Here is a 13,618-nt window from a genome sequence, read left to right as displayed (position 1 = left end):
GTATGGGCGACCACTTAGGTGACAATATTTTAGCGTATTTTGACTATAGTCTAAGATGAAAGAAGTGGAGATCCAATATGATGGAGGTTTTGAAACCTTGCCCCATAATACTAGGAAAGAAAGTTAAGATAGAGAAAAGAAAAGGGCAACCCAAATAAAATTGTTTAAATTTCATGAAGGAAAATTGTTTGGTGCGTCCAAGCCCGCACCCGTTACTATACGCGCTTGGCGATCTACACCGTCCACCAAAATCGAGTCTCGCAAATAAATGTCTTCCAAAGAAAAAGTAAAATCAACTGTTCAGATACTTTCCCCAAAAAAAATATCATTTTTAGTTTTTAAAATTTATTTACTTTTACTAATTAATAATCTCTATGTTAAAGATTATATATTCCCTGAATTCAATTTCAAAAATAAATTATTAAAGGGCCTGGATTTCTACATGTGAGTCTATGGACTCCTAGAAACCGTGTCCTTTCATTAATAGATGGAAATGTGATAGTAAAAATCACTTAGGAATATTAGTGATAATTTCCCTTAAAGTGGTTCCCAAGAAATATTTTGAAAACGTTGGTTAGTTGTGAGTATTTGAATGTAGATTTGGTTCTAAATTTCAAATTTCAAAACGAGCGATTTGACGCCTCATTTAATCACTCATGGAGTGGACCATTGAGGTTTAAAGTCATTGCATTATAGGAGAGACACTAGGATTATTTAATCACTCATCTATTTGAAGAGCACTACATTCATTTAAAGTAGGGGACCACACGGCTCAAGTATTTCATTTATGTCTAAATTTGTTGGTGCAGTAATAACACCAACAATTTAAGAACTTGGGAATCAAATAACTTTAGTTGAACTGGACCTCAATAAGTGTATGTGCATGTATGCGCGCCTTATATAAGAACATGAGGTTTGTATAGGGCCTCAACTTTTAACAATCAAAGTGAGGGGCACCTTCGAATGATATCAAAAGATAAAAAGTTTCGGTGTTGGAAAGTCTTGCATAAAGATAAGGTTTCGGAGCCGAAAAGTGGCATAAAAATTTATTTTCAGCTTTAATTATGAAGTTTAAAGCTCCAAACATAGTTTAGATCAAGCGGATTAAAAACACTTAAAAATCATAAAAATGGATGGTTTAAATAATGTATAACAAGATGCATTATTTTTAGCACTTGAAATTCCTTTATTTAGCAATATTCATACACCTTGAAGTCCAAATGCTGAACATGCAGGTTTTTGAGATGCACCTTACTTTTATAGTATAAGGTTGACGCTTTATATAAAATTTTCCTTTTCCATATATATATAGCAATGATCTAATGCAACGGTTATATTATAATATAATACAACAATACTTCTAAAAAACCATGTTTGTGGTATTTGTATGACCCAAAATTTTACACGCACACTCTCTTCATCTCAATAATCAATACCCAAAAAAGGGAGTTCAATTTGAATCTTAGATATGGGCAAAATGAGTCCCCTCAAAACATGAATCTAGACTACTCATTTGGTAAATTTCGAGATCTTGGCCTTTATAAACTCAAAATCATTTTTTTCTTTTTTAACATTGTTCATCTAATGATAATAAAACCATCCAAAAAAAATAGAAATGAAAAAATCTTTCTAAGACCTAAATCTAAGCATCTCACCAAAATGAACGGCCTATGTTAATTGGGCTAAAAAAATACTTTCTAGTTTGTGTTTTAAATTTTTTTATTTTCTGTGATTATTCATTAAAATGAAAAGAGTGTATATTTCAAATTTTGGATCAAACAAATGGTCATAACATGGTTTTTGAAGGTTGTTGCATAATATTATTATACAACTGTTGGATGAAATCCTTGCCTATATATATATATATATATATATATATATATACACACACAGCCCACTAGCTCATATGAACATATAAGCCTAACGGCCCAGATTGAATCTGGGTCGATCTGACGATCAAGGATGTCTGGTAGTGTTTAAATTTTATTTTTATTTTTCGCAAATTCAAATTACTTAAAATTTTAGAAATGTGTTCATCAAAAATATCTGAATCTTAAAAAAATATCAAAAAAATATTTTACATGAAATAAATTGACCAAAATACCTCCAAAAAGCTTTAGGGGGTATTTTGGTCATTCATTTTTTACGAATAATTTTTTAAATATTTTTATTAGGTGCACCTTGATGAGAAGAATACACATCTAAAATTTCAAATGATTTGAATATGTAAAAATAAAATAAAATTCAAGTGTCCGTAATCGTTAGATCGGCCCAAATTCAATTTAGGCCGTTGAGCTCATATGTAGATCGAGAGATCTATGAAAGCTTGAAAATTGATTGTTTAGAGCCTCGGCTTTGTATAAATTTTTTCATATATATATATATATATATATATATATATATATATATATATATATATATATATATATATATATATATACCTAGTTTCTTTACTGCCAAGCCCGCATATGCAGAAATGCTGGCCTATTAAAAAATCTATTTTGAGATAGATTTTAAGACTTAATTTTTAAAGACATGTAATCTCTAACATGGAGAATATAAATATGAAAAAATAAATAAAATTTAAAACTAGAAATAATAATCCTAGTAATAAAATATTTGGACTATTAGTTTCCATTGTTTTTTTTATGGAACACCTACTTGCATACATCTTTAAGATGGATGCTTTACACTTTCTGAACCGCATATGTAGAAATGTGGTCGAGCCCACATAAAACAAATTTCCTATATATATATATATATATATACAGAGAGATTTCTGTTTAGATAGATAGAGAGAGAAATTTTTAGTTCCTTCAAAAAATAACAAAGTTCGACGATAACTCACCAAATGTTTTACTTCCATTGACCGGCTTGTTTCTATATAAGCTTGCACATTTGGTATCTGTAATTTGATTGCATCTCCAAAAATTTTGATAGAAGAACTTTGTCCAAATTCCGTAAAACCTTTTAGATATTTGAACATAATTTGAAAAGAAAGTATAAATGATTCTGCAAAATTTTGCCACATTATTCCAATCTAAAATTTCATGAAGGATTTCAATAAATTTACATGGAAATAGGTCATGGATTAGACTCAAAAGTTCCAATTTTGAGCCTCCGAGTTTATTGGATAATAATATTTTCATTTTTATACGTATTACAGTAATATATTTTTCACATATATAAATAAACATGATGTTTAAAATTTGTCGTGATTGTTTTGTTTTTGCACAAATTTGAGCCGGATCGCCAAGAAGCAGCCAATCTGACTCATGTTCAACTCAATCGTCTAGGTGCGGTCAAGTACCTGTTTCATTTTTTTAAAACATTTGGTTTTGACACCAAGGAAGTATATCTTTTTCCCTTTTCTTTACAACAGTATAGGAGTCTTCACCAATTTCCTCTCCCTCTCTCTCTTATTATTATTATTATTATTATTATTGTTATTATTATTAATAAAAATGACCTTACCAAACTATTGAAGTGGTGAAATCATACCATTTAGCATTGGGCATTTATTTTTAAGTTTCAACAATCCATATATTAAAACTTACCAAATTACTCTAGTTTAGGTTAGGTAATCTTTAACAAGTAGTGTTATATTAGTGATTGACCTTTGCTTAAGTAGACCGAGCCAAATGGCATGTGTACATTGGCGGTTCATGGTTAGGAAAATGGAACGAGAGTTTACCATGAAAACAAGAAAGTGAATTCCATACGGCTAGTAGGAGTATTGTACCTTGTTATCATTTGTCTCAGGCTTCTTAAGTGGAGCCAAATTATCATAATCCTGGTACTAGTTCACATTCTTCAGGTTATTAATCTTGTTTTTGAAGAGGTACGTTAGTGAAACAATATATGAAAACACACCCATTTTAATGATTTGACGGCCTTTATTAAAAGTATCCATTTTAATGTCAATTGGGGTGATTTGTCAAAAAAATAAATAAATAAGAATAAAAAAATATTTCTGTTGCTTCTTCTTTGTAGGATTTATTTCCCAACCTGGTGCTAAAATGGTTACAGCCATGCTTTTGCACATATCCTTCTTGTACCCAGCCAAGGTCTTTATCATCATACGTGACGGGCTTTTGCACATATCCTTCTTGTCCCCAGCCAAAGTCTTTATCATCATACCTGACGGGCGTATTCGATAACAGGAAAGCAAAAACATGAATTGGAAATTGGAAGTTACTGAAGAACTGCAAATTAGAAGTTCCTTAAAAAGTTCATAGTTTCTGTGTTTGATAACCTCCCTAAGAAGTTAAGAAGTTCATAGTTTATGTGTTTAATAACTCTTGGGATATATGGTAAATATCTTATATTTATATTTACATAGATAATAATTTAAATAGAAATATATAATATTTATAACATACTATAATATATGATATATTGTATTATATATATATATATATATATATATATATATATATATATATATATATATATATATATATATATATATATATATATATATATATTATAATATTACATAAATGTATAATATTATAAATATCTATTATATAAATAAATATAATATATAATAAAAATATTATATAATATACAAAAAAAATATTATATATTATACAATAAAATATATACATATATCATAAATAACATAATGTAAAATATAATATAGTGTCTTTTATATTTATTTTATTGATATATATTTGTATTATATAAGATATATTATTAATCTTTATATATATATATATATATATATATATATATATATATATATATATATATATATATATATATATATATCATGGACAAAATAAAAAGTTTCATGGTTTACCATGAAACTCTACTCAAGCCTAAAAGGTGGGAATTTCAACAGTAAAGGGGAGTTCTCATTTTATCTTTCACTTTTTATCAAACACATAACATGAACAATAATAGGTAAAGTTCATTCTTCCTCTTCTAGCTTCCTGTTATCAAACACGCCTTACATGTTGCTATGGATCTTCTCTCGATGCAACAACTTTTTCTTTAGGATATCCCGGATCTAATGGTAAGTCACATCAAAGGGTTTCATCATTGAATCAAAACTAATATTCTTGCTCAAGTGGATAGCTCTTTGATAGTCATAATGGATGGTATGAATATCTTGTTTCATGTTCAGCACCCGGTGGAATCTCTTCATCTATATCATCTCTTTGCAGGCTTCTATGACTGCAATATATTCTACATCTATAGTCAATAGAGCCATACACTCCTATAGCTTGAACTACCATAATACAACTCCCTTCCAAAAGTGCATAGGTATGCCAAAATTGACTTCCTGAAATCTATATCTCTAGCCATCTCTGCAACTGTATAAACTTATAATAAAAGTATACTTCCTCAAAGACCCAAACACTCTTTAGATGTTCTTCTAAGATATCTGAAAATCCATGACTGCTCCCCAATGTTGCTTGTCAAGATTAACGAGGAATCTTTGCTCACTAAACCAACTGAATGTGTAATATCTAGCTTTTTGTAAACCATATCGTATATCAAAATTTCATACCTCCAATGTGCATTTAATTTGAAATGGCTAGCAAGTGTATTCATATTGAACCTTTTAAGCCCTTTCCAATGCACCTTTCTTGTAACAACCATAAATTCCAAAACTTTCTATGGCTGCGAGGCCTTCATGCTCAAGATTTCTTGGGCTGGCCCAAAGTCTTTCATAACAAAGGCCTTGCTCAACTCTTCCTTCAATAAGTCAATTTTGCCGAGGTCCTAACCATTAATCATCATGTCATCAACATATAGTAGAAGGAAAATAAATCATTGTAAGAGAACTTCTTAAAAAAACACATAGTAATAAGAGGTTGTTCTCATATACCTATGATTCCCTATGAAAGAATCAGTTTCTACCACTTCCTCGACATAGGTCCTTCTTCTATTTGTAAACTATGTATTATTTTCCTTTTACCTTGAATCCTTATGGCTACTCCATATAAATCTCTTTTACCATATCACTAAAGAGAAAGGTACTCTTGACATCTAGTCATCTAATTTCTAGATTCAAGCTTGCAGCTAAGCCTAACACATGCGAATTGGTTATGTTTACACCACAAGAAAAAAATATTTCATCCAAGTCAATGCCCTTCCTCTACCTTTCACACCCAACCTTGCCTTGTAACTTGGTTGGGAGCTCTTCTCAGTTAATATTTAGTGACGTCTTGCCTTTTGGTAACTTTATGAGGTCATAGGTGTGGTTTTTATGCAGGGATTGCTTCTCCTGTTGCATAGTTTCAGCCCACTCATCTTTGATATTCATCAGAATGAGCTTCCTAATAGCTTTCTAGTTCATCCCCTTCAGTATATACAATATATTGTAATGTGTGGTATCTATTAGAGGGTATACATCTCCTAGAGTATCTTCTTAATTCAACTACAGGTGGCACTTCTTGAACATGTTACTCTCGCTACTCCTCATCACCTAGAACTGACATGTCACGCTCTTATACTCTTTATGTACTTATCTTTATCTTCATCATGTACCACAGTGGGATAAACTATGACCCTTCCTTATGAATCATTGAACAGTTGTGCCTTTTTTTACTTTTTCATATCTTTAATAGTAAGGTTTCTTGAAAGACAACATCTTTACTCCTTTATCACCATTATGTTTTCATGATCTTATAATTGTAGCCAATCTCTTCATCTAAGTAGATGTGTGTTTTCTCATCTAATTTGGGTTTTTGTTTCTTGGGCATGTGCACAAAAGCCTTGCACTAGACCATCCTCATGTGTGAATAAGAGATGTATTTTATGATCCAAAATCTCTATGAGATCACTGCCCAGAGGAGAGATAGAGATATGTTTATTAAGTAGCAAGCTATAAGGATTGCTTCGTCCTAAGAAGTCTTTGGAAATTTGGTGGTTGACAACATGCTCTTATTTCTCTAAAATGGTGTGATTCATTCTCTCAGCTATACCATTATGCTAAGAGGCATATAACATTGTCATTTCATGCCTAAATCCGTGTTGTAGCTTCTAAAAGCATTTGAGGTATATTCTCCCCATTTTGTCTAATTGGAGATACTTCAATAGCTTGTTTGTCTCATTCTCCCCTTGAAAATTTAGAAAGACTTCAAACATCTTTTTTTTTTTTTTAATTTCATCAAATACACGCACACCTTTCTTGACGTATCATCAATGAAAGTGACGAAGCATCATGTCCCACTAGGCGGTATGGGATCACCGCATCTAAAAACATTAAAACCTAAATGGACTTGACCCTACCTTTTATAATATCTTTATCTCTAATAGTGTCATGATCTAATTCTCTCTAAAGAAACTTGTCATCTTTATTCAAAATTTAAAAGTAATACGCTTTCTTCCATACATATTTAAATCAATATATTATATACAAGACAGGAAAATCCACTTATAAAGATATCAAAGCACATATAGGGCTTGAGTTTGAGAAAACCGTATTTTGAAAGACAACTGGGGCCAGTTTGGGTTCCCAACATTCTAGCAATAATGTCTTTTTCTATTATTATTTAAAAATATTTTGTATTTTAGCTTGGTCTATCACTACTCCTTGGTTTGATTTTCTTTATGCAACTTTGTTAACCAAAAGCCACCCTTATCATGGGGAAAAAAAAATCTTTATTTTTTAAGGAAAAGTCTTTTTTTAGGTGATCAAGTTCCCGAGTATAGTTTTTGGCCACTGCTTATAAATTGTGTAGAATCAAAAAGTAGAGAGATTTATAGGAGGCATTCCCGCGGTAGCCACATACTATTGCACCATCATCTTTTAAACGCAGCCTTTAGATTTTCTGCGTTGTGTTGCACCATGGCTGTTTAAAAACTTAAACATTGAATTTTTCTTTTCTTATAACTTTTCAATTTGGTGGTTTATCACTAAGATTCGAACTTGAGATGTACACTTGAATCTCCAGCTTTAGCAGTAGGAATAAATTCCCTTGTTGTTGCATCTAAATAGGTTGCATGCATTTGGGTGCGATACTCAAGGATGTCACTTCAAAAATGAACCCTATTTATCAATGTTGTCTGACTTACTTCGGAATCTTTTTTTATTTGGTGAGAAAAATAAAACAAATCAGTGCTCTAACAGATTCAGGGAGAAGACTTCAGATTTTTTTTCAATTTAATATAAATACATAACACATTTATCTATATAAATATATAGAGTTATGTTAAGGTGCTCACACTATGGAGTAATTTCTCATTATACTTAACAATTTTGAACATTTCTATACTCTTGTTTTGTGTTTTGTTTATAGAGGATTTTTTAATAAGGGTATTTTTGGTCATTAGGAGGGTGTGATGTCACCCATATGGGTGTGACATCACCCACATAGAGCACAATAGTGACATTTAATGCTCCATGTGGGTGATGCTACACCCCATATAGATGACATCACACCCTTCCTAATGATTAAAAATACATTGTTAAAAAATTGCTCCATATACAAAGCAATGGTATATAAGTGTCAAAATTTTGTTGAGTACAATGATAAATTACTCTATTATGTGAGCACCCTAACATAACCCAAATATATAAAGGAATTGTCTACGAAGAGACCATTTATCTTTTGTACAAGAGGAAACGATTGTAAAAGTGTCTTCGAATAGACACAAAGTTCCAAAAAACAAATTCTCAGACTTCATAACTCATCTAATTTGACTTTTAATAAATAAGAATAATTGTGACCTCTATGTCATCATCATCATCATTATAGCTTTTTCCCAATTAATTGGGGTCGGCTATACGAATCATGATATTTCATTCTGCTCTATTAAATACTATACCCTGAATGAAGCCATAAGTCCCCATATCTTTTTGCGCTGCAGTACAGCGCGTTGCTTCTGGAGAATGCCCTAGTATAAGCAGATACTATAGGTTCCAGATTCATCATAACTTTTGGTAAAATTTTACATTGGGTGCCTACCTAAAACAACTCAGCCCCATTACCAGGGCATGGGACAGGTTGAGGAAAAGTTTAAGGTCACCTCCCTTCTTAGACTGGTGACCTCTATGTTCAAAACATAAATGTTCTCTTTGTAGACAATCCCATACATAAAAAAAATGAAAAAATTAAAAATAAAATTTCAAAAAAAATATAAAACAAGATTTTATATAGATATTTATTTACTTTGTCCAAAGAGATTGAAGCTTCGATCGAATCGTCCCGAAGCAGACTAAATCTAACTAAAGTGACCCAAAGCTTACCGCAACGGCAGCACTAGAATTGCTTTACTTCTGTCTGAGCCTAAAATCCAAAAACTTCGGCCGAAGCGAACGAATCTGATAACAGAGCTATTTATTGCCAAGACACAACCAATAGTGGGGATTGCAAGTAGTGACATGTTGGAGATTCGTGGGTGAGATGGGGGCAGAAAATGGTACGATTTTGAAAATAGGGAACTCGAACTCTTCTTGTTTTCGGGTACACAAGAGTGTTATCTCAATACGATATTTGCACCATTATTTGATGTGCATAAGAATGACAATTCGTCCTCGAGATATAGAAAAACAGAGAAGTCAATTATAATGTTCTTAAGCTCTATGCACCTGAGCTTGGAACCCACATACTAGAGACTAATGTCTTGATGTAGAGAGTTAGCGGACTGGTTTGCTTGCAGGATTTGTAGAGAATGGTCTATTGAGAGAGGCTGAAATATTGTTCTAAGTGTGTATCTCGTATGAGATAAAGGTCCCATTATATAGAGCCAATGGTTTAAAAAGCGGATCGATGACTCGAATCGGGCACTTCAAAAACCGATTCGGATCGACGAATTGGCGATTCGGATCGGGAATCTGCTGAATTGGTCGGATTACAGCTTCAAAAAAATTCGATTTTTTTTTTTAAAATTCATTATAAATGTTGTTTTTTAGGAATCCACTAAAAAATGAGGGTACCACAATATTAACTTTCATTTTTTTCATCAATTTGTGAATATTGAGATGCTCTTTCCCTATATAAACTTAAGTATTAAATTTGCATCACATAAAACAAAAATCATAGCATTATCACGGATAAAATATATAATTATACATGGACTATAATAACGAGTAGACTAAATCAGTAAAAGAATGGCCATCAAAATCTCGTTTTGGTGAAAAACCCTAATCCGCTAAAAAAACCCAAATTATTACAACCTAACTAACTATAATCCAAAATTATTACAACCTAATTAATTATAATATTATATACTGAAATTATAATTATTAGTTTACATTTTATAATTATTTTATTAGATAAATAATAACAAATTAAAAATATTTTACAATATTATCTAATTTAAAATGTATTATTGACAACTGTAAAAAAAATAGTACATTACATTATTTATAATGTAAAAATTAATAAATAAAATAAAAGATTTGGTTATCAATGTAAAAATTAATAAAATACGTACAAATTTTGGAAAAAGCACTTTAATTTATTATATGCCCCAAGGGGGAACAAAAATTAGCTTAAAAAAGGATTAATATTATATGGCTCAAGAGGGGATTCGAACTTAAGATGTCAAAGCAAATAATATTAGTGATAACCACGTCGATTCCTGAGTCGAACCGGGCGAATCCGGTTCAACTCGACGTTTTTTTAAACACTGGTCTTACGTGAATAGGAAGGAGAGAGGTGGCCAATGAGTATTGGGTATGAAAGTGAAGTAAAAGAAACTAAAGCCACGAGGCGTTTATTTAAGCGAGGAGGGTTGGACAAAAACGAAAGTTACGAAATCTTAACATGAAAAGAAACAACGAAAAAGAGTAAAGGGGGTGTTTCTTTTGTGGGTTTTATTTAATGGGTTCTAGTAAGAGAAAGGAACAGGGGAATGGGAGAATAAGAGGGATAGCCGTGCGTTGTGAGAGAGAGAGGGGGAAGGCGAAAGCAGGCCGCAAAGGAAGAGGATGGGGAAGCAGCGTGAGCAAGCCGCGAGTTGTAGGTGATGGGGCAGCAGCGCGAGACGCGCGTGGTTGCAAGTTGGCAGAGATGGAGCAAGGATGGAGGCCGCGAGATCAGGTGCAGGGAAATGAGGAGGAGTAGGAGGATGGACTCAGCAGGTGGAGGATGGAAGAGAATGGCGGAGGCGGAGGTTGCAGCAAAGGAAAAGAATGAGAAAGGCGGAAGTTGCAGGTTGGAGTAAAGGGGTGAGATTGGGAGAGGCAGAGGTTGGTCGTGACTGTAATTTGTGATGGCAGAGGAAGGTCATGGCTGCAATTCGTGATGGCGGAGGAAGATCATGGCTGCAATTTGTTGCCTCCTGGTTGCAGGAAGTTAGAGAAAGAAAGAAGCAGAGTGGATGGGAATCGCATAGATTTTAGAGAGAGAGGGAGCAGCAAGCTAGAACCGGCTGGGAATCTCTAGAACCGGAGAGGAACCGCTGAAACCGGGTGGGAACCAACGGTTCTGCTCTAGAACCGGGCGGTTCCCGATTTTGTACAAGAACCGACACGGTCTGCCGAAATCTCGACGTTTTTTTAAACACTGTATAGAGCTATAAGGTGGTTACATGCAGCCCCCTTAACTCACTTGTAGTGATGGTTATATACACCATTAACGGCTACAAGTTACATGGACTCTAACTCTCTCTACAAGTTAGATGCATTTTAACTCTCTTGATGGTTGCCGTTGCAGTGCAAAATGCGCTATCAAGCGCCCTCGCCCACGTGCATGCTTTGTACATGCATCTCCTCTCTCCTTTGAACGAAGAGTATGTATAGGAATATGTGCTCTGTACATGCATCTCCTCTCTCCTTTGAATGAAGAGTATGTATAGGAATATGTGCTCTTAAATACAGCTCAAAAAATTCTCTCCTCTTCAATGTGGGACTCAAACCCACATTTTTTTCTCTCTATAAAGGCAATTTAGGAAAGAAACACATAACTAAGATGTTGTTTTGAAATACATACAAGTATTTTTCAATACCAAATATCCTAACATGACAAACCAAAAGAAAACCACTTTCGGCAAAAACTTGAATATTATTATAAGTTATTTAGAACAATTGAGCGTTTTAGTTTACAGAGGGAAAGTTGACGCTCTGATATGGGGACCAAGACATACAAATGAGGCCGTAATGTTTTCCTCTGTCTCTGGGTTCCAAAACTGAGATTGTGGAGTTTGAGCGCGTGGGCTTGAAATAGCTGAGAAAGGTAGTCACACGAAGGCAAGCTTTCTCCAGCATGCTCAGCCACCTGATAAAAACACTTGTTTATGAAGGCTTCTAATACAATTTACTGTTGGAAATGGAAGGTGAAATGGGGCTATAGAAAAAGAGCTATAAAACTTTTTCTTGTGAAATTAAGTAGGAACTTCAATCCTCTTATTTTCAGGCTAGAAAAGACCACTATTATAAGACAATATTTGCCCCCTACTATCATAATGCATCTAATTTTACCAGACAAATTTATCTTTAAAATACAAGGAAACAGATGATTGATGAACTATCTTGCCAACGATTGATGAACTTATCCTTCGAATACAAGGAAACAGATAAATTAGTGGCCTCTTTAAATCAGCAAAAGTTATAAAAATGGGAGGGAACGTAGTTCCAAAGGAGTAAAATGAGTCCCCAACTATCGGGAAACTTTTACCTCCACCCAATGTGATTGTCCAATGCATATTCTTAATCACAACCATCAAAATAGTGCATCAATTGCAATCGTTATGCATGTGGATGCCAATAGTTGATTTCTAGATATTTTTTTCTTTTTTAGTTCCTTAAAAAAAGAAAAAAACAGCATCACACCCGATATAACGCATTAACAAGCAGTAGTGGTAAAAAAAGAAAAAAACAGCATCACACCCAATATAACGCATTAACAAGCAGCAGTGCGAACATTGGGCATTTCAGTAATATATCACGGGGGACATCAAATTACCGAAACTGCCCATCGTCAAAGAGATGGCATTGCCCATACTGCTGACCGGTATACCGGTACACACGTATGTGTATATCACCTCGTACACACGTATGTGTATATCACACATTTTACGTGCTCCACATTTAAGAGGAGGGTATTACATATATTTAAACATGACTTTTTGTACTTTATTTTTCAATGTTCGATAAAAAACTCACTACTTGCTCTACGAATAAGACAATATACTTACCAAAAGATCATGGTATAAAAAAGATATTATTTGAAAATAACACCTAATATTTTAAATGCCAAAAATACAACAAAATATAGTATTTCTAAAAGAGCCATTATTCCTACTATCTGTTTACTGTGATAAGGTAGATGAATTTTCAATTTGAGCCTATATGGGTATTTGAAATTTTCACTCTATATATTGCTCTAGAATACCTAATTATAAGGAAAATTATGCACAATCTTCTTCATAATATAACCTCTCATTTGTTGTCTCTATAACGAATGCTACTTTGGTAGCATATGATTTTGTTATTCTTGTGCATTTGAATAAGTAAGAAAAGCTCGATCTTCTATACCTATATATCCTCAATATAATTTTTTTTCTAAAACTTGGATGCATTTGATTTTATCAGTAAAAGGCAAATATTATTTGAAAAATTACCGTATCAGCAAGTGTTTGTTGCTTTCGAAAACAACCTTTTTCGCTCACCAATTTCCAACATTGTTTTGATGGTCTAAAGCGTATATTTTGAGGA

Source organism: Amborella trichopoda, chromosome 5 (assembly GCF_054954075.1).
Source record: "Amborella trichopoda isolate Santa Cruz 75 chromosome 5, AtrichopodaSantaCruz75HAP2 v2.0, whole genome shotgun sequence".
Lineage (NCBI taxonomy): Eukaryota > Viridiplantae > Streptophyta > Magnoliopsida > Amborellales > Amborellaceae > Amborella > Amborella trichopoda.
This window is presented reverse-complemented; position numbering follows the sequence as displayed.